The sequence below is a fragment of the Chiloscyllium plagiosum genome, unplaced genomic scaffold, assembly GCF_037043375.1.
Source record: "Chiloscyllium plagiosum isolate Xiang-an unplaced genomic scaffold, Cpla_swu_hap1 HiC_scaffold_1, whole genome shotgun sequence".
Classification (NCBI taxonomy): domain Eukaryota; kingdom Metazoa; phylum Chordata; class Chondrichthyes; order Orectolobiformes; family Hemiscylliidae; genus Chiloscyllium; species Chiloscyllium plagiosum.
The window spans coordinates 90,636,394-90,657,764 of record NW_028270139.1 but is presented as its reverse complement, the minus strand read 5'-3'; the positions used below and the strand labels follow the sequence as shown (position 1 = coordinate 90,657,764).

General features: G+C 40.7%; 1 protein-coding gene and 1 long non-coding RNA gene across 4 annotated transcripts in view; one reads left to right on the top strand and one right to left on the bottom strand.

Annotated features, from left to right (window-relative positions):
- The window catches only part of pde4d (phosphodiesterase 4D, cAMP-specific), a 1,351,522-nt gene that overhangs the window by 981,013 nt on the left and 349,138 nt on the right, over positions 1-21,371 (bottom strand). The gene's annotated exons all lie outside the window — the stretch shown is intronic.
- Positions 15,535-17,892, top strand: LOC148152158 (uncharacterized). Its single transcript, XR_015758612.1, has 3 exons — positions 15,535-15,684; positions 16,067-16,141; positions 17,788-17,892. It is a non-coding gene; the product is annotated as an uncharacterized LOC148152158 (long non-coding RNA).

Sequence of the window (21,371 nt, the reverse complement as noted above, 5' to 3'; positions counted from 1 at the left end):
AATAGAGGAGCTGAATAGTACAGAAGTTGAGAAAGACTGCAGAGAGCTACAGCTGAGGGATTTGGGAGGCCTCATGCAAATTTCACAAATAGGTAGCACGCAAGTTGGGGAAGACAAATGGAATGTTGTCCTTAATTTCAAAGGGAACAGGTTACGGTCAGTTCTTCCATAATGCGATGGTTGCATTCTTATGCAACACCATTTTACCGAAAAAAAATCACATGCAGAAACAGTGTTTCTAAATTCATCAATCACGTTACAGCAAATTTGCATTGCAGAAATTTGTGTTATAGCAGAATGACCTATATAAAAATAGGGAGGTCCTACTAAAACTATGTATGCAGTAGTCAAATCCCAGGTGAAATATTGTGAACATTTTTAGGGCCCTTATCTAAGGAAAGATAAACTGGCATTGGAGGCAATACAGAGAAGATACACTAGCTTAATCCCAGTATGGAGGGACGTTATGGTAACATGCCTGATTGAGACATATAAGATTATGAAAGGCTGATTGAGACATATAAGATTATAAGATTATGAAAGGATTGGATACTCTGGCAGCAGGAAACATGATTCCACTGATGGGTGAGTGCCCAACCAGAGGACACAGCTTAAAAATATGGGGTAGACCATTTAGGACAGAGGTGAGGAGAAACCTCTTCACCCAGAGAGTGATGGCTGTGTGGAATGCTCTGCCCCAGAGGGCAGTGGAGGCCCAGTCTCTGGATTCATTTAAGAAAGAGTTGGATAGAGCTCTGAAAGATAGTGGAATCAAGGGTTATGGAGATAAGGCAGGAAGAGCATACTGATTAAGGATGATCAGCCATGATCATATTGAATGGTGGTGCAGGCTCAAAGGGCAGAATGGCCTACTCCTGCACCTATTGTCTATTGTCTATTCTTAGGGGACTTCAAGGGTAGATGTGACAAGGCTGTTTCCCTGCAGACATAGTTTCAGAATGAGAGGGTCACCCATTTAAGACAGAGATGAGGAGGAATTTCTTCCATCAGAAGGCAATGAATCAGTGGGATTCTTTACCAGATGGTGTAGAGTTTATATCATAAGTATATTCAAGAGATTTTTAATCAGTATGAGAAACAGAGTTATTGGGAAAAAACAGGAAAGTGGAGTTGAGGATAATCCCATCAGTCATGATCTCATTGATTGGCCAAGCAATATGGAAAGGTTGAACAGCCTGTGCTCCAATTACCTCACAGTCTTATTATCTAAGGGTGGACAGAGAAAGCCACACATATGACAAATCAGGAATAAGACAACATTTTTTGTTAGCATCTGAGAGACAGATTATCATTTTGGGACAATCATAAAGAAAGAAAGAAAGAAATCAATTCCCAAGCAGTGGAGAAGAAAAACAGCAAAGATTTTGCATCCTAAATATTTAAAGAGCCATCATTGCAGCACCTTATCAACTGGAGAACTATACTGGATGCATTTCCATCATTCAAGTAAGTATTGGTGTAAACTCCCACAAACAAGAATGTCCACTGTAAGCTGAGGGATCAGTGGTGAGTAGAAGGACAGAGGGAAAATGAGTTGCAGTTTTTAATATTATCTTTAAGATCTGTCTCAACTTGGTTAAACACTTCCATCCTGAACAGTAGTAGCTCAGACAGCTGCAGTGCCCAGTGCAACAGTTGAATGATGTTAAGGCAAAGATAGATAGATTTTTGAACAGTAAAGGAATTAAGAGTTGTGGGAGTGGGAAGGTAAATGAAGCTGAGTCCATGCAAAGATCAGCCATGACCTTATTGAATGGTGGAGCAGGCTCAATGGGGCAGATAGAACATAGAACATTACAGTACAGTACAGGTCCTTCGGCCCTCGGTGTTGCGCCGACCTGTCATACCAATCTGAAGCCCATCTAACCTACACTATTCCATGTACGTCCATATGCTTGTCCAATGACGACTTAAATGTACTTAAAGTTGGTGAATCTACTACCTTTGCAGGTCTCTCTGAGTAAAGAAACTATCTCAGACATCTGTCCTATATCTAGCACCCCTCAATTTAAAGCTATGCCCCCTCGTGCTCGCCGTCACCATTCTTGGAAAAAGGCTCTCCCTGTCCACCCTATCTAACCCTCTGATTATCTTATATGTCTCTATTAAGTCACCTCTCAACCTTCTTCTCTCTAACGAAAACAGTCTCAAGTCCCTCAGCCTTTCCTCATAAGACCTTCTCTCCATACCAGGCAACATCCGAGTAAATCTTCTCTGCACCCTTTCCAAAGCTTCCACATCTTTGAGTGCGAGCAGCAGCTAAGGTAAGACAGTTTGTTTTAAAATTACTTACCAGTATCGGGCAGCGGTGTTTTTTGTCTCTTTACAGAAAGAGCGGGAGCAGCAGGGGGAAGTGACGAAGACCGGAGGGGCAGCCGGGAAGGAAAGCAGTGAGTATAAATACTCACCCTTCGACGCCAACGGTCACTTTGAGTGCGAGCAGCAGCTAAGGTAAGACAGTTTGTTTTAAAATTACTTACCGGTAGCGGGCAGCGGTGTTTTTTTCTCTCTTTACAGAAAGAGCGGGAGCAGCAGGGGGAAGTGACGAAGACCAGAGGGGCAGCCGGGTAGGTTTTTTTCCCTTTAAAAGCGCGCAGGAGAAGAACCCGAGGCACTACAGAGGTAGTGTCTCCCACCCGCCCTCCTCCTCTAACCTAAATAATAAGACCCGTTGTGGTAAGTAGGTAAGTGCTGCATTTTGCTTGTTGTATTCTTTAGACCCAGTTTTTTTTTACAAAAGGTTACTTTTAGAGGGATGGCAGTGAAGGCAGTGCAATGTTCCTCTTGCAACATGTTTGAGGTGAGGGATGCCATGGACGTCCCTGCTGAAAACACTTGCAGGAAGTGCACCCATCTCCAGCTCCTCCAAGACCGTGTTAGGGAACTGGAGCTGGAGTTGGATGAACTTAGGATCATTCGGGAGGCAGAGGGGGTCATAGATCGGAGCTTTAGGGAAGTAGTAACTCCAAAGATGGCAGATAGATGGGTGACAGTGAGGGGGACTGGGAGGAAGCAGCCAGTGCAGGGACCCCCTGCGGCCGTTCCCCTCAAGCACAAGTATACCGTTTTGGATACTTGTGGGGGGGACGACTTACCAGGGGCAAGTAACCGGGCTCAGGCCTCTGGCACGGAGCCTGTCCCCGTTACTCAGAAGGGAAGGGTGGAGAAGAGCAGAGCAATACTAATTGGGGACTCGATAATTCGGGGCACAGATAGGAGGTTTTGTGGGAACGAGAGAGACTCACGTTTGGTATGTTGCCTCCCAGGTGCAAGGGTACGTGATGTCTCTGATCGTGTTTTCCGGGTCCTTAAGGGGGAGGGGGAGCAGCCCGAAGTCGTGGTCCACATTGGCACCAATGACATAGGTAGGAGGAGCGCTGAGGATGTGAGGCAGGCTTTCAGGGAGCTAGGTTGGAAGCTCAGAGTTAGAACGAACAGAGTTGTTGTCTCTGGTTTGTTACCCGTGCCACGTGATAGAGAGTCGAGGAATAGGGAGAGAGAACAGTTAAATGCGTGGCTACAGGGATGGTGCAGGAGGGAGGGATTCCGGTATTTGGATAACTGGGGTTCTTTCTGGGGAAGGTGGGACCTCTATAAACAGGATGGTCTACACCTGAACCTGAGGGGCACCAGTATCCTTGGTGGGAGGTTTGCTAGTGCTCTTGGGGGGGGTTTAAACTAACTCTGCAGGGGCATGGGAACCCAGACTGTAGCTTTAGGGTGCAGGACCTGGTTAGGAACATGGCATCAATTTCAAAGGAGGGTGCCTGTAAACAGAAAAGTGGTTTGAAGTGTGTATACTTCAATGCAAGAAGTATACGAAATAAGGTAGGTGAACTTGCAGCGTGGGTTGGTACCTGGGACTTCGACGTTGTGGCTATTACGGAGACATGGGTAGAACAGGGACAGGATTGGCTGTTGCAGGTTCCAGGGTTTAAATGTTTTAGTAGGGTCAGAGGTGGGGGTAAAAGAGGGGGAGGTGTGGCATTGCTTGTCAAAGATAGTATTACAGCTCTTGAAAGGACGATGGATGAAGACTCGCCATCTGAGGTAGTTTGGGCTGAGGTTAGGAATAGGAAAGGTGAGCTCACCCTGTTAGGAGTTTTTTACAGGCCTCCTAATAGTCCTAGAAACGTAGAAGAAAGGATTGCGAGGATGATTCAAGAGAAGAGTGAAAGTAATAGGGTGGTTGTTTTGGGGGACTTTAACTTTCCTGATATTAATTGGGAAAGCTATAGCTCAAGTTCGTTAGATGGGTCAGTGTTTGTCCAATGTGTGCAGGAGGGTTTCCTGACACAATATGTAGATAGGCCAACAAGAGGTGAGGCCATACTGGATTTGGTTCTGGGTAATGAACCAGGCCAGGTGTTAGAATTAGAGGTAGGTGAGCACTTTGGGGACAGTGACCACAATTCGGTGACCTTTACTCTAGTGATGGAGAGGGATAAGTGTGCACTACAGGGCAAGAGTTATAGATGGGGGCAGGGAAATTATGATGCTGTGAGGCATGACGATGTGTGGCCTGGAAAAGTAAGCTTCAAGGCAAGGGTGTAATTGATATGTGGAACTTGTTCAAGGAGCAACTATTGAGTGTCCTTGATAAGTATGTGCCCGTCAGGCAGGGAGGAAAGGGTCGTGTGAGGGAGCCGTGGTTTAATAAGGAATTGGAATCCCTTGTTAAATGGAAGAGGGCGGCCTATGTAAAGATGAGGCGTGAAGGTTCAATTGGGGCGATTGAGAGTTATAAGGTAGCCAGGAAGGACCTGAAGAGAGAGCTAAGAGCAGCAAGGAGGGGACATGAAAGGTCCTTAGTTGGTAGGATTAGGGAAAACCCTAAGGCTTTCTATAGGTATGTCAGGAATAAAAGAATGACTAGGGTAGGAATAGGTCCAGTCAAGGATAGTAGTGGGAAGTTGCGTGTGGAGGCTGAAGAGATTGGGGAGACACTGAATGAATACTTTTTGTCAGTATTCAATCAGGAACAGGACATTGTTGTCAATGTGAGTACTGAGTCACAATTAAGTAGAATGGATGGCTTTGAGGTATGTAGAGAAGAGGTGTTGGAAATTCTGGAAAGGGTGAAAATAGATAAGTCCCCTGGGCCTGATGGCATTTATCCTAGGATTCTCTGGGAAGCAAGGGAGGAGATTGCAGAGCCATTGGCCTTAATTTTTATGCCCTCGTTGTCTACAGGAGTAGTGCCAGAAGATTGGAGGCTAGCAAATGTGGTTCCCTTGTTCAAGAAGGGGAGTAGGGATAACCCTAGTAACTATAGGCCGGTGAGTCTCACTTCTGTTGTGGGCAAAATCTTAGAGAGAATTGTAAGGGATAGGATTTATGAACATCTGGATAGGAATAATGTGATCAAGGATAGTCAGCATGGTTTTGTGAAGGGCAGGTCGTGCCTCACAAACCTTATTGAATTCTTTGAGAAGGTGACTAAGGAGGTGGACGAGGGGAAAGCAGTAGATGTGGTGTATATGGATTTTAGTAAGGCGTTTGATAAGGTTCCCCATGGTAGACTACTGCAAAAAATACGGAGGTATGGCATTGAGGGTGAGTTGGAGGTTTGGATTAGGAGTTGGCTGGCTGGAAGAAGACAGAGGGTAGTAGTTGATGGCAAAGGTTCATCTTGGAGTGCCGTCACTAGCGGTGTTCCGCAAGGATCTGTTTTGGGACCATTGCTGTTTGTCATTTTTATAAATGACCTGGAGGAGGGGTTAGAAAGTTGGGTGAGCAAGTTTGCGGATGATACGAAAGTCGGAGGAGTTGTAGACAGTGAGGAAGGATGTGGCAGGTTACAGCGGGATATAGATAAGCTGCAGAATTGGGCAGAAAGGTGGCAAATGGAGTTCAATGTAGCTAAGTGTGAGGTGATTCACTTTGGTAAGAGTAATAAAAAGATGGGGTACTGGGCTAACGGTCGGATACTTGGTAGTGTGGATGAGCAGAGGGATCTTGGTGTCCATGTACACAAATCTTTGAAAGTTGCCACCCAGGTAAATAGTGCGGTGAAGAAGGCATATGGCGTACTGGCTTTTATTGGTAGAGGAATTGAGTTCCGAAGTACTGAGGTCATGTTGCAGTTGTATAAGACTCTGGTGCGGCCACATCTGGAGTATTGTGTGCAGTTTTGGTCGCCATACTATAGGAAGGATGTGGAGGCACTGGAACGGGTGCAGAGGAGGTTTACCAGGATGTTGCCTGGTATGGTAGAAAGATCGTATGAGGAAAGGCTGAGGCACTTGGGGTTGTTTTCATTGGAGAAAAGAAGGTTTAGGGGTGACTTGATAGAGGTGTATAAGATGATTAGGGGTTTAGATAGGGTCGACAGTGAGAATCTTTTTCCTCGTATGGAGTCAGCTATTACAAGGGGGCATAGCTTTAAATTAAGGGGGGGTAGGTATAGGACAGATGTTAGGGGTAGGTTCTTTACTCAGTGAGTCGTGAGTTCATGGAATGCCCTGCCAGTAGCAGTGGTGGACTCTCCCTCATTATGGGCATTTAAGCGGGCATTGGATAGGCATATGGAGGATAGTGGGCTAGTGTAGGTTAGGTGGGCTTGAATCGGCGCAACATCGAGGGCCGAAGGGCCTGTACTGCGCTGTATTCTTCTATGTTCTATGTTCTATGTTCTATCTTCTTATAATGCGGTGACCAGAACTGTACACAATACTCCATGTGCGGCCGCACCAGAGTTTTGTACAGCTGTAGCATAACCTCTTGGTTCCGGAACTCAATCCCTCTAAAAATAAATGCTAAAACACTGTATGCCTTCTTAACAACCCTGTCAACCTGGATGGCCTCCTCCTGCTCCTACTTCTTATATTATTTTCTCAATTAAACAACAGTATTCCCACATAGTTGTGCTTGACAGTAAACTTCAATCAGGTTTTACCATAGTAGGGTGCTTGTGCACACAGAAATCAAGTTTCATTTCTGATGACCATTAGGCAGGCAATGAATAGCGAGTGACATTTCCTGTCTCTACTGATGGTGTCTCCAAGGTCTGATAAACTTTTGTGAACAGGACTCATTATCAGTGCAGGAAGCCAAGAGATCAATGCCAATTATACTTTTATGGGCAGCAATTACTATGAATGCTCAGCAGATCTGCCATATCGGTGGAGAGAGAGAAACAGAGTTAATGTTTCACGTCAGTTAAAGTTTTGATGAAAGGTCATTGACATGAACCATGAACTTGAACTGTTTCTCTCTACAAAGGTGCTGCCTGATCACTTGGTGTTTCTAGCATTATCTGTTTTTTTTATATTTCAAATTTCTGGCATCCATTGTGTTTTGCTTTTGTATTACTGTTTATAGACAACTTGTCTTTTGGGAGAGTGAAGAATCCAAAGTTCATACAGAGGACTTAGCAGTCATTAGCCTCTTAAACTAAATCTATTTATTGGGCCTTATCACAAGGGACTCTGGTTAGGGTGGTATTTATTACCCATTTCTGATTGCCCTTGAGAATGCAAAACATACAATTAAATACAGCACAGGAACAGGCCCTTTGGCTTATCAAGCTTCCACCTTCCTTATTTAGAGAAGGTGGTGGTAAGCCATCTTCTTGAACTGTTGCAGTCTGTCAGGTTAAGCTCAAACGTCAATTGGCACTTGATCCTACTGAGGATTTTCATTGCTGGTGGAGGGGAATCAGTTGCCCTTGAAGATACCCGCTCCCACAATTAGTACATGCAGCACTCAAACTCAGTCTCTGTGTTTAAAATGATAATGGCTGGGAGTACAATGTATCACAAGCTTTTTAACCACATGCCTATTCCTTTCCCATCAGATGAATAGGGTTAAAACTGGCCCTTGAGAATCAAAAAATAAATGTCAGTTTATGTTTTCCAAATGGAGACCCTTTTCAAATCTGTCTCCTTTTGAATCAAACCTTATTCAATTTCATGACAAATGAAGAAACTTTGCTTGGTCTGACAAAAAAAAATTCAGGAAAAGTTCCAATTGACATTATTACTGTAAACAATGAGGAGTTAAATGCATTGATGTCTTCACTGCTGCTCTACCACAGATGGTGATTTTTATAATTGAAGATTGCAAAAAGATCAATCCAAGTAATTTTACAGAATTCAAATATAGAAACTTCACCGCAACATTATTCAAATACACTGAATTCAGGCGTACCATATAACATTTCTTTAGAGATTTTGCCATAAAAAGGTGCAATTTAAACCTGATTGAAATGGTGCTAAAACAAAATCAATACCTTTGTCATTCTTAAGTCATCATGTCATAAATTACGCTGAGAATGGAAAATTTAAAATGTAATTACTTTTACTCCACATGAAGCTATTAGAGCATATAGTGATAGCTGCAGGTGATGTAACCAATTTAAATTTATAGACTATTGAAGTCTTCGGTCAGCCGTAGGACTTAAATTGAACTGTATCGAGTGATAGACTTTTAAAAACTGCATTGATTTCTGGAAATATAGCATGTTAAAAATCCTGGCTGCATTTGTCCGAAACTTTGCATATAAACCTTTAATTAAAAAGTGCCGTTCAACATATTTTAAGTAAAAAGTTATGAATATAATTTCCAAAGGATAGAAATGAAACATCTCTCTATTTTTTGCCAATGATACAAGACAGAAAGAAATAGATTTACCCCAAAGCTATCACAAAATCACTTTTCTTCATTGGCATATGAATATTGTCGGCAAGTTCAGCACTTATTGATGTTTTGCACATTGCAACTGATCTGGATCTGGCTCTGGAGTTCCATATCAACCAAACTGGTAAAGTCAGCAAGTTTCCTGCCTAAGTAACATTAATAAACCAATCAGACTTTTTAGTACAACCCAAATCTTTATTGTCCCTCGTGTCTGCCTCCATGCAATTTCCAAGTGGTTAATTGCTGGAGCTGTTTGGTAAGGTTTTGCTGACATTATGTATTTGTGTTAACGTCGTGGTCAAGGCTAGTTTACTGTTTGTCTCATACTATTTTAAATTATCATGATGAGTTCTCACTTCTAATTACTCCTTAGGTTGAATTTCAAGTCCAGTCATAACATTTGGACATGTTACTGAGTGAAATCTAGAGCCCAATTTTAAGATCTACTAAAACGCCGTTAGTGCAGTGACTTGTACTTCTTATGGTTTGCATAGCAAATTTGTAGGTATTGGATGATGTTGTCATTATTCATGAAGGGATTCCCAGTTCTGTCCCATATCCCCAGTAATTTGAACACGAGCTGGTAGGAGGTGTGTTGTAGCCATTTTCTCTTCAGTGTTTTAACTGTGATCTTCCTTTTTTCTTTGCCAGTGGCAGCTCACAGCTCTGAAGTTATACCTTTTATTTCAGCTTCGACCATTCACCTCAGTGCCTCTTCTGACACTATGCTTTGTGTGTACATGACGGCTGTACGTTCAAAACATGGAGGACTTTGAAATGAGGCTAAGGATGGCTACCTACAGGATGTGTACCTTATGGTAGAGATCACAGGACCACAGCACACTAGGAGAGACATTGGTCCATGATTTCATTTCAATTTAAACACTGGGAGAGTGGTAAGCAATCCAATCAGTCTAGGCTACAAATATAAAATGTGGGATCTTTTGGGACAGTAGTACTATCATTACCTCTGGGTCAGAAGGTCTTGGTTCAAGTCCCATCAGCTCCAGTGATGTAGCATAACATATTCAAACAGATTGATTAATATAAAGAAAAGTGTGCTCTGTATTAAGCATACAATTTGATTGGTTGACCAGTTAGAAATATTGAAAAGGATTTTGTTTGCTTCTGAAAGATTTGGATCCTATGAGTGGACAGAAATCCTTCTTGAATCAACAATATTCAAAAATATTCAAAATTCAATAACCTGCTCACTGACACTCACTTTGAGTTCTGCTATGGTCACTCAGCTCTAGACCTCATTGTAGTCTTGGTTCAAACATGGACATGAGAACTGAATTCCAAGAGATGAGGGGAGAGAGACTGCCCATGACCAAGTGTGGCATCAAACAGTCTTAGCAATATTGGAGTCAGTGGGTATTGGGGGCAAACGCTCCACAGGTTGGAGTCATATCTACCACACAGGAAGGTGGTCATGGTTGTTGATGGTCAGTCATCACAGCTCCAGGACATCTCTGCAGGAATTCCTCAGGGTGGTGTCCAAGGCTCAAGGATCTTCAGCGACTTCATCATAAGGTCAGAAGTGGGGATGTTCGCTGAGGATTATATAATGTTCGACACCATTTGTAGTTCCTCAGATACTGAAACAGTTCATGTTCAAATACAACAGGATCTGGAATATATCCAGGCTTGAGTTGGCAAGTAACATTTGCGTAATGCTCATTTAAAAAGAGAAAAACTAGCCTTCACTCCTTGACATTCATTGGTATCACCATCACTGAATCCCCACTATCAACATTCTGATCATTATCATTGACCAGAAACTGGACTCACCCTAGTGATGCCCATATCCCATGAGTGAATACCAAAACGTAACTAAACATGCACGTTGCTCATGCATCTTTAAAAATTAGAAATTTAAATGCTAACAAGCTCTTCCAGGCTCTTAAATTGTCTGAATTTGATTTACTTGAAAGGATAGCAGGATTCGTAGACATAAAAACATAGTGAGCAAGTGTAGGACATTTTGCCCTTGAAACCTGCTTCACCATTCAACATGATTGTGGTTGATTGTCTACCCCAATGCCATATTCCCATTTCCTCCCTATAACTCTCAATCTTTAAAATCTTAAAAAAAAAACCCTCTATCGCAACATCGTGGTGATCTTTACCTGTGCTGGCATCCATTACCAGTATTTCCGAGATCCCCCATCTTTGTTTCTCTTAACAGTTAATCCCAAAAGTTTAGAAGTAACTGGAATTAATAAAGGAATCCTTTCAATTAAAAAATACGCAAGGTTGTCACACTACATTTGCTTGATAGCCCTAATGATATAAACAAGCATCAATTTAAATCCAATGAATGCTTGGATATTTAAACATATTTATAAACATGCAATGTTACCATCCTTTGTTCTAAATTATTTTTAAAGCATCTTTATCATGGATAGTAATAGCATGGAAATGTCAATTAGTCTAAAATTAGAGGTTACTTCAGCAGGAAATGGTCACGTGAAAAGTGAGAAATTGTATTTCAGTGGTTAGCTTAATATTTAGGTTAGCGCATGAGATTTCAGAAATTATTAGAAGTTCATAGTAACTATTAAATATTAATAAATGAATTTGATGGGTGAGGAGATAAAAACAGTCAATTCATCAAACAGACATCCTGCTGGATGGATCTGTAAGATAAAACATCTGCTCTCTTCAACACCCACAGATTTACTGGGGATCAGTGTCACACTGGTGCTATGAAGACCCCTCCTTGGGAACAGGAGGAGCAATAGACCATTTAAACCCTCAAGCTTAGTTGGTGATTTCAAAAAGATCATTGTTAATCGATATCCAACTTTATTGGCCCAACTTTAAACCATATTTCTTACTGGCAAAAAAATCACCTCAATCTCAGTCTGGAAATCCAGAATTCTTTAGGGGAACGATGGCTCCACATTTCAATGATAAAATTTTTCATACAAAGTTAAAAATCACATAACACTAGGTTATAGTCCAACAGGTTTATTTGAAAGCACAAGCTTTCAGCGCGTTGCTCCTTCATCGGGTGATCGTGGAGAATAAGATCATGATCACAGAATTTATAGCCAAGGGAGTCCAGTGTCATGGAGATGTGATACAGTAAACTATTTTAGATTAAAACTTTCATCTTTTATAATGGGATATGCTGGTTTCTGTTCTTTGATATGTAAATCCCAGAAATTCTTTTAAATTATATTCTCAAGATATTCAGCTTTTCTAACAATAGATATGAAGTCTGTCTGTGTCCCAATGTTGAGTCAGACTGACAAGCCATCTGCATAGTTTTACATGGATTTATGCAGTTTTTGAGCAAAATAAAGTGTAATTCTGCAAAAACATATTCATCCCATAAACTTATATGGGGTGCACGTGTAGAAATGACAGAGAGCACGCGACAAAATGTGTGTGTGAGTGTGTGAGAGAGAGAGAGAGAGATGGGGTTCATACAAAGTAAGGCAATGCCCCTCAAAGTCCGTTCTGCCAATGGAGAGAATAGCTTCTCTATATCTACACTATTGAATCTCAACCTTTACTAATCTGAAGTAAATGAATCTACACTTAGATCATTCTTAGCCATCTAAATTCAGGTAAATACAAGGCCTGTTAATTCAAACTGTTCTCATAATCTAAGCCCTGACCACTTCCCTCATGGTCAGCTGTCCCAAAATTTGTGGGTGCCGTCTACTCTAGGTTGTGGGTTTTTAACCATGAGTTTTCACATGACTGATCAGGCTGATTCTTCACCCACAGATTTTTAGGCACATGAGGCAAGATGCCCAATGAGGTACTATAATCCAGATTGCAGGATTGACTTCCTTTTCTTTTATTGATGCTGCTTTCCCCTCATCATTAAGGGGTTGGACTTGAAACACATTGTGAATTGATGGAAAGCTGCCAACATGTTGGCAATTGTAATCCATTTTTCTCATACTTTCTGTGTCACTTGAATTCTCATGCTATAGCAGTTACTTTCCTTCCTCAAATATAAATAATTCTTAAACAAGAACAAAAGACAAGTTAAAGACATGGTTACGAAAACTACCATACCACTGACACTTGGTTCCTCAACTTGTTTCGAAAAAGCAGGACAAGTTGTTCTGAGGAAAAGTGAAAACTGACCTTACTATGAAAATGGACAACAGGGGCCAATAGTTATCCTGACATTCTGAGAAGACATTCTATGCTGGCAGAAAAAAAGGATTCAGACATGTGATTGGCACAGTATATATCGCCAACCTCAAAAGTTGGGAACACCAACAAGTGTTCAGAGTCACAGAACAGTCCTCATTTTCCCATGGAAGGTGGACCAGAGGAGATTGAGCAAAGACCGAGGAATTTCCAAACGTTTCAGCCAGATAGCAGAATGCTGCCTTCACATCATAACAATAATGAGATTGACATACACTATGCCAACTGTCTATATATCCTCTGGCATCAGCCAGCCATCCTCTTTGCCTAGTTAACTGATATCCAAACTGCTGCTACTTAGCAAATTTAATAAATTATATGGAAATCCTTTATGTATGATTGCTTATATTAGGTAACATGTGACCATAAACACCTAAAAATCTAACAACCGTGCTGAACAACAAATAGTTGCCCCCACCAAGTCATTAATATCAATACAGCCAAGCTTCAGGGACAGCTTCAGAGTTATTTTAAAGCATATCCTTTGACCAAATGAAAGTTAGAAAAGACCTGGCAGGGGAGACACTCTGTGGTCATCTGGACAGTGTCTAGTCCATCACAGGGGATTTTACAGGAGTTTTGCCTGAATGCTTGTGTAGCTGGCCTCAAGAATGACACTACCATTTGTCCAACGACCTAATATAATTCTGGACAATGTATATTGTACATCCTCGAAAGACAAATGCATTTGTTTAGAACGTCAGTGCCCAAAACAAAATGTAGTATTCCAGATGCTGTTTGACTAAGGTTTAATACAACTCAAGCATAAATTATCATCCTTTTGCATTCCAATGATAAAGACGATGTGGAGGAGTCCGGTGTAGGACTGGGGTAAACAAAGTTAAAAAACACACAACACCAGTTTATAGTTCAACAGGTTTATTTGGAAACACTAGCTTTCGGAGTGGTGCTCCTTCATCAGGTAGCTGTGGAATGGGATCATATGACACAGAATTTATAGCAAAACATTACAGTTTCATGCTGAAATTATATATTGAACAAACCCATGTTGCAGCAAACTAGGTTGCAGGTTTCAGTTCATTAATATGTAAATCCCAGAACATAAACATTCTCAAGGTAACTTAAGGTTTTAGAAAAAAAAGTGACATCTCAGCTCAGACAATGCATTAAAGGTGTGAGGTTAGAGTCTGTCTGTATTCCAACCTTGAGTCAGACTGGTTCTATTTCCAAAGTAGGAATTTATAAAATATTACATGGGTTAACTGCCTGCAGATTGTGCGCTTTTTGAGCAAAATAGAATGCATCTGCAAGTATAATTCTGCAAATGCAAATTTACCCCATAGACTTGTATGTGTGTGTGCATGAATAAGAGAGAGAGTGTGTGCACTTGTGAGTGTGAGTGTGCGTTTACATGCGTGAATGCTTGGTAAAGTGTGTGTGTGTGAGTGTGATGGAGAATAAGCCTGTGAGAAGGTGTGCGCGTGGGGGGTGTATCTGAGTGTGTGTATGAGAGAGGGCTTGTGAATGACAGAGTGTATAGTGTAGTGGGGTCACCTGCAGTGTGACATAAACCCAAGGTCCCAGTTGAGGCCATCCGAACTTGGCTACTGCTCAGCCACTCTGTGTTGATGTGTATCCTGAAGTCCACTTTATAGGATGGTCACCTGAAGATCTAAGGTTGTATGACTCTGACCGCTGAAGTGTTCCCTGACTGGGAGGGACCACTCTGTCTGGTGATTGTTGCACAGTGTCCATTCATCCATTGTTATAGCATCGACTTGGTCTCGCCAATGTACCATGCCTCGGGGCTTCCTTGCATTCAGCTTTTAAGATAAACAATGTTGGCTGAGTCACATGAGTACCTGCTGCATACGTGGTGGGTGGTGTACCAGCGTGTGATGGTGGCATCTGTGTCGACATTCTGACACGTCTTGCAGTGGTTGCCATGATATGGTTGTGCAGTGTTGTGGTCCATGTTGTCCTGAAGTCTGGGCAGTTTGCTGTGAGCAATGGTCTGTTTAAAGTTCAATGGTTGCTTTAAAGGTGAGAAGTGGAGGCATAGGGAAGTGCTTATCCTCATTGATAATGTGTTGCAGGCTGCAAAGAACACGGCATAGTTTCTCCACTCCCAGAAAGTACTAGACAATGAAGGGTACCCTGTTGGTTGCATTCCATGTCTGTCTCCTGAGGTGGGCATTACAGCTTCCAGCCATGGCACGGCCAACATTGTCTATCTCATACGTTGCAGGCAAGGATGCCCAGAGGCATGGTACATTGACGAGACCAAGCAGACGCTAGGGCAACAGATGAATGGACACTGTGAGTAAAATAGAATGTATCTGCAAATATAATTCTGCAAATATAATATGTCTTAATGAACCACTCACTGACATGTATTATGAAGTTGAAGGCGTGTACTGAACCTTTAATATAGAATGAATGCTGTTTTGCACTGAGAGCTTATAAACACCTGTCATATGACTTTCTAGCAGTCTCAGACTGTATTGGAAAATTGAACATATGTAACATTTGGCTGTGAAATAGTTACCCGAGTTTTAGTTGCTGTTTTGATAACAATTCAAATTTAACCAGTTTAAACTGTGCCCCAGAATACTAAAACCCAATCGAGTTTGAATTTATTGTTTTTGCCAACATCGAACCAATGAGATGATCCGATGTTGGAGGTATGAAAAAGGCAGGCATTTTGAAAATCAGACAGAGAAACTGCCATCGAGAGCCAAGAAATTAGGAACGCTCTCTATCAAAGGTACCTTTTCATATGAAACATCTTCACAGTAAAAAGAAAAATGATGACCCAGGGAGATCTTCAGTCTGAAGATGATAGACACCGGAGATGACAGCCGCTGTATGGTTTTAAAAGTAAGTTGATGTAATTTTAATAAGTGTTTTATTGGAACAGTATATTGTTATAGAGTTGAATGCATCTAATAAACAGTTATAAGAAAGAGGGGCTGAGAGTTGTGAATAGTTGTTGTTTAATGTTCACTTTAGAGTTAAAGAATAAATTGATTTTTTTTAAATAGTGGAATTTGGGAGTTCTCTGTCACTCATACTTTGACAGATTATGAGGTGACATGAGCTGTTCTGGGTGTTTGGTTTAATTAACAGAAGGGTTCACCGTCGTGTCGTAACATTTGACCTCTGCAACATTCCGTGGCAATGAGCTCCACAGATTAACCACCCTCTGGCTAAAGAAATTCCACTTCATCTCGGTACTAAAGGGTAATCTCTTTCCTCCTAGGCTACGCCCTGGGGTCTCTCCTACAAGCAGATACATCTTCTGCACATCCATTCTATCCAGGCTTCTCAATATTTGGTAAGTTTCAATGAGATACACATCCTTCTAAACTTATACTCTCTTGAGGTCAAACCCAGAGACCCCAAATGCTCCACTGCATCCCTCCCCCACCCCACAATTTTGAGAAAATCCATTTGCTTTTTATATTTAATAATACCAAAAATTGCAGGGAATTCACAATCTTATTTGATTTCCATCATCGACTACTCTCTGGTCAATCAATTGGATAAATATAATCCAAAACAGTTTTCATGATTGTTACTTTTCTGTCAAAATACATTGTAATGTTTGATTACAGTGCTTGAATATTTAACAATTATGTTTGATTCACTGCTTTCTTTTTCAAACACCATCATATGGAAATCTTGACCATGAACGTGATCTGAAAATAGGAGGAATAAATGATAGATAATAATAACTTATTGGCCAATCAAGCACATAGCTTCCTTAGTTCAAGATTTAACACCTCATTTGCATTTAATATGCAAGAAAACAATTGACCTATAAAGATTTAGAAATATTTTATAGATATGAATGCTTTTTATCTCAGCTGCTTTGAAAATATTTCTTCCTGGCAAGAATCAGATTTAAATTATTATCTTAACAGATGTTTTAACATCCATACAAATCAACCTGACAGGTTAGTTTTTAGTTAAAATGCGGCTTTTTAAATTCTGATGAAATTGGAGTAGCTAAAGTCAAAGTGACATCCTCTAATGTATGTGTTTCTCGGGGCACTTGAGGTATTTTGGTGAGACATGCAAGATAAAAGGCAGAAGATGCAGATGTAGGGGAAGCTGCAAGCACATAGACACTTACTATAAATATATAAGTGAAGAAGCTGAATTTTCTTAAAAACCTAAAATGAAACACTTCAGGAAAAAGGACCTCAGTAGGCCAGGCTTAAGAACATTCAGTCTTCTGATTAGGTTGGAAGCAGTATCTTGGTGTGGAAGAGCTTACTTCTTGAATAAACTATCTCTGATATGACTATGTGGCTGGATTATGTAGCATCATTTATCCCAACACATAATCAGACCCACACCTCAGCAGAATTCCTTGCAGCAAACTGTCCTGGACTGAGAAACAGCAATTTCGTATTCTGAGATTCCACCTAATTCCCTTGCCATACATTGTTTTGTAATCATAAGCAAATATGAACATTTAGAATTATTCATTATGTGATCAGTCACCATTCTTCTAGGATGCATAACACTTGAAAGCAAAAATAAAATCTTGATAATTATGAAACTAAACCAGGTTCTGCAATTTTGGGGCAAACTGCATTTCTTATTTTTATTATGCTAGTGCAAAGATGTTCCAATGTCCTTGAGTTTCCAGTTTGCTATTGACCTGACGACATGATTCTTATCAATTACATAGTTATGAATCTTAACTCAGATGATAAAATTATTATTTATACTTGTTTGAAATCAGTCATCATTTACTGGAAATTAAATGAAGTTAAATTCTAAAAAATAAAAGCGAATGCATCTTGAGCATTTCAAAATCAAATTTACTTAATTAATTTTCCTAATCATGGTTAAATTAATCATGACCTAAATTATTAGTTATTAGATGTATTATTTTATTGCACAGGGCATAATATTTCTTGCATCCAAATTTCAAAACTGTTTCTAATTTTCTGCTCTGTATTCCTTTAGGTGACTGAGTCAATATAGAGTCAGATTTGATAGTGGCATATTAACCTGATCTAATAAAAAGGTTGATCGTCCTTGTACTGTGTAATTTCTACACCCATTCTGAGAGTAAGTAGTAAACATCTCCTATATTTATTTAAACTAAATTCAGACCATAATTGATCACAATACTCCAAATGTTTGATAGATTTTCCTTAAAGCTTTTAGACTAAATGGAACACATCTGAGCCCAGAATCCAATCAGTCACCAAACTCAATTCAATATTTGTTGTTGAAGTAAAAGCAATAGAATTGTGGAGTGCTCAAATTAATTGCCTAAAGACTAATCGACTTAGTTAGCATGATGGACATAAATCTTCAGTAATAGTTCCCTAAATAACATATTAAGACTACTACAGCCCCTGAGTGTCAAATCAATCCAAAAAGATATTTGTTATGAGAACACTTGTACTGAATATAAAAGAAATTATGTGAGCAAAAACAAAGAGTACATTGCAACAAGAACTATAATTCTCATTCCTTCACTCACTTCATCAAAACCGTCAAACTCTGGGTCTTAACAGGAATGTTGGTGTACCTGTAACTTCTTCCCTCACAGCCCCCACTCCCTAAATGAAATGCAGGAGGTCAATTCAAGAAGGTAAATCACCACCACACTCTCAAAGGCAATTAGCTGGCAAAGGGAGTGCTGAATTTACCTAAATGATGCTGAGTCTTAGAAGATTAAATTATAAGCAAATATTCTATAAGCCCAGTTCGCATTTCCTAGAGTGTCAAAGATGGAGGTGGATTTGCTCATGCTGTTTAAAAGAATACAAGCATTCCATTTGCGAGATGTTGGGGAAATAGTTTCACTTAAGGCATCAAGAACAAGGGGACACAAGAGTGGAACTTTACAGACCATTAGCAACATAAGCTATGGCGAGAAAACTGGTAGAAGCAAGTGAGATGTTAGGCCAGGCCCATTTTGATGGACAATCTCATCATATCTTGTTCCCTTTTCTCAAGTGGCATGTTGAGATTTCCATTAGGGAGCAGTGAGCTGCCAAAGGACAATCATTATTGCATTTTGTTAACAATCCGAATTGTCACAGGGTGTGACATTTCCAAATGTGCTAAACAAACTAGCCATCGGAAAAACTTGACTTGTCAACTCCATGGGCACCAGGTACAAGTATTCCCCATGAGTGGCCTCTATGAGTCCTCATGGCACATCTCTGATTCACTTACAATGCACTTACTGTTTTTCAATGCTGCACCTCAGTCTGCACTGGCAATGATCATTGTAGTGCTGCAACAAGGTCATTGTGCATTCAGGCACATGCACACAGTTCACAGGCTGGAGCAGGCTGCATCTCGAGGCTCTTCCCTCATTGTCATAGCACTCACTGACTGAGCCCACCTTATTGTTCACAGCATCTCTGCCTTACATTGTCTTATATTTTTGCACATTACCCTCTCAGCCAGACCAGACTAATACTACTGCTGTCTTGCTGTGCCATGTCGCACAGACACAAAGCCTAGAAGCTCATCACAGTTCTCAGATGGCCTCACTTCAATTGGACTGCTTTTGCTCAGCTTGTCCCGACACAATAAGTCAAGGACAGCAGATCAGGACCTGTTGAAGATGGTCAGGGTCAGGATCGGGATTAGGATCCTCTCTTCATAAGGAGTGAGGAGCTGAAATAATGGCAGCGGACCTCCCAAATTGACTCTTCCTGCCCTATTGGGGGACGTTTTCCTGTTAGAATGAAAGAGAGGCAGATAGATAAATGAGCCATGGAGGGTGAATGGTAAACTTGTAGAGATTTATAAATCATGGAGAATAGATGAGGTGAAAAGCCAAGGTATTTTTCCAAGGGTAGAGAGATCCAGAACTGGAGGGCATAGATTTAAGTTGAGAGGGGAAAGATTTTAAAAGGGATCTGAGCTGCAAAGTTTTTGCATAGATGGTGGTGCATGTATGGAATGAGCTGCCACAGGAAGTGGTAAAAGTGGGTACAATTATAACATTTAAAAGCCATTTTGATAGATATATGAATAGGAAAGGTTTAAAGGGATAAGGGCCACATCCAGGCAAATGGGACTAGATTAGCTTGGGAAACTTGGTCAGCATGTGTCCTGGAGGTCTTGCCAGATAGGGTTGAGTTCCCGCTTTCTCCAGGACCAGCAGTGGAGGCTGCAACAGGAGACCTCATAAGCCTGAACAGAGTTGTCATCTGGGTTTGAGCATCCTCTGGTGTTTCACCAATGACCATCACCGTAGGAAAATATAAATGACCTTGTCAGCTCCAGCAATATTTGTGCCACCACTTCTGTCCGATACCTCTCACTCACTCTCTACAAGGTTAGCCTTCAGCCTCCGATGGTCCTGGGAAAAAAGTCTCAGCCTATCCAACTTTTCCTTATATCTCAAAACTTTCAATCCTGGCAACATCCTTGTAAACTTTTCCTGTACTCTTTCCAATTTAAAAACGTTCTTCCTATAGCAGGGCAACCAGAATTCTAAAAGGGGAATAAGAACATAATTGATTTTATATATCTAGTTCTGCAAATCTTTTGACAAAAGTAGCCTGGTAAAACTTTCACAATTGGAAGAGAGCTTTTGAAGTAGATAACTCACTTAGTTAGAGCATGCACAAGATAGTTAGTTAATGGAGCAACATCCGCATGCTGAAGTGGTGACTCACATATTTTGAGTCAATTTTTGTTCTTTGATAATTCAGAGAACTAGACTGATACAAAAGTCTGCATGTTTGTTAATGATACTAAACTGGTATAGGTCACAAACAGTACAGAATAAGCGTGCCAGTGCCAAAGGATCTGAAAGATTGGAAGAGCAAGTCAAAAGAACAGGAAAATTGCAAAGTCATGAAGCTGTGGAAAATAAGCAAACAGTTGTAATATCCAATATACACAGAGCTTACACCCTGCAGCCTCAGTGTGGGAATCAAAACCTCTCAACATTATTAGTACTGTATCCAGAAGTGGTAAACAAAAGAAAACTGGTGTTTACAATATAACCCTGGGAATAGTGGGGGCTTGATTTCCATCATGCTGCACCAGTGAATCAGGATACATCCACTTGGAGTACGTTTTGCACAACAGGTCCAATATTTAATCTGCCATTTTTTTTTTCCAGATTTGGTTCACTTTCATCAAATTAGCGATTTTCCAGAAACAAAATCTGGATTAGACTAGTTTCAGTGTGAACATCATTAAGCTCTCCCTCTTTCCTTAGTGTTCTCTCCTTCCAGCTTGCTTGCTTTTGTTGTTTCATTAGCCAAAATAATATTCAGCACTGTCGCTTATTGAACTGCATGTGGTGTACCATTTAAAGAAAGAATCATAGACACCTCTAAAAGTTCTGTCTTATCCCAATCTATTTAGGACGTTGAAAATAATCTATTTTCATTACTCTGTTCTTTCTGCAGAGGTCAGTGAGCTATCTACTGATTCCTGTCAGAAAAGGTATCAGAATCCAAAATCACAGAACCTGAAACATTTACATTTATTTTCAGAGCAGAATGTACAAAAACATTTCAAATATTATCTTTTGCATGTAACATGATTTATCCGTTTGCTAG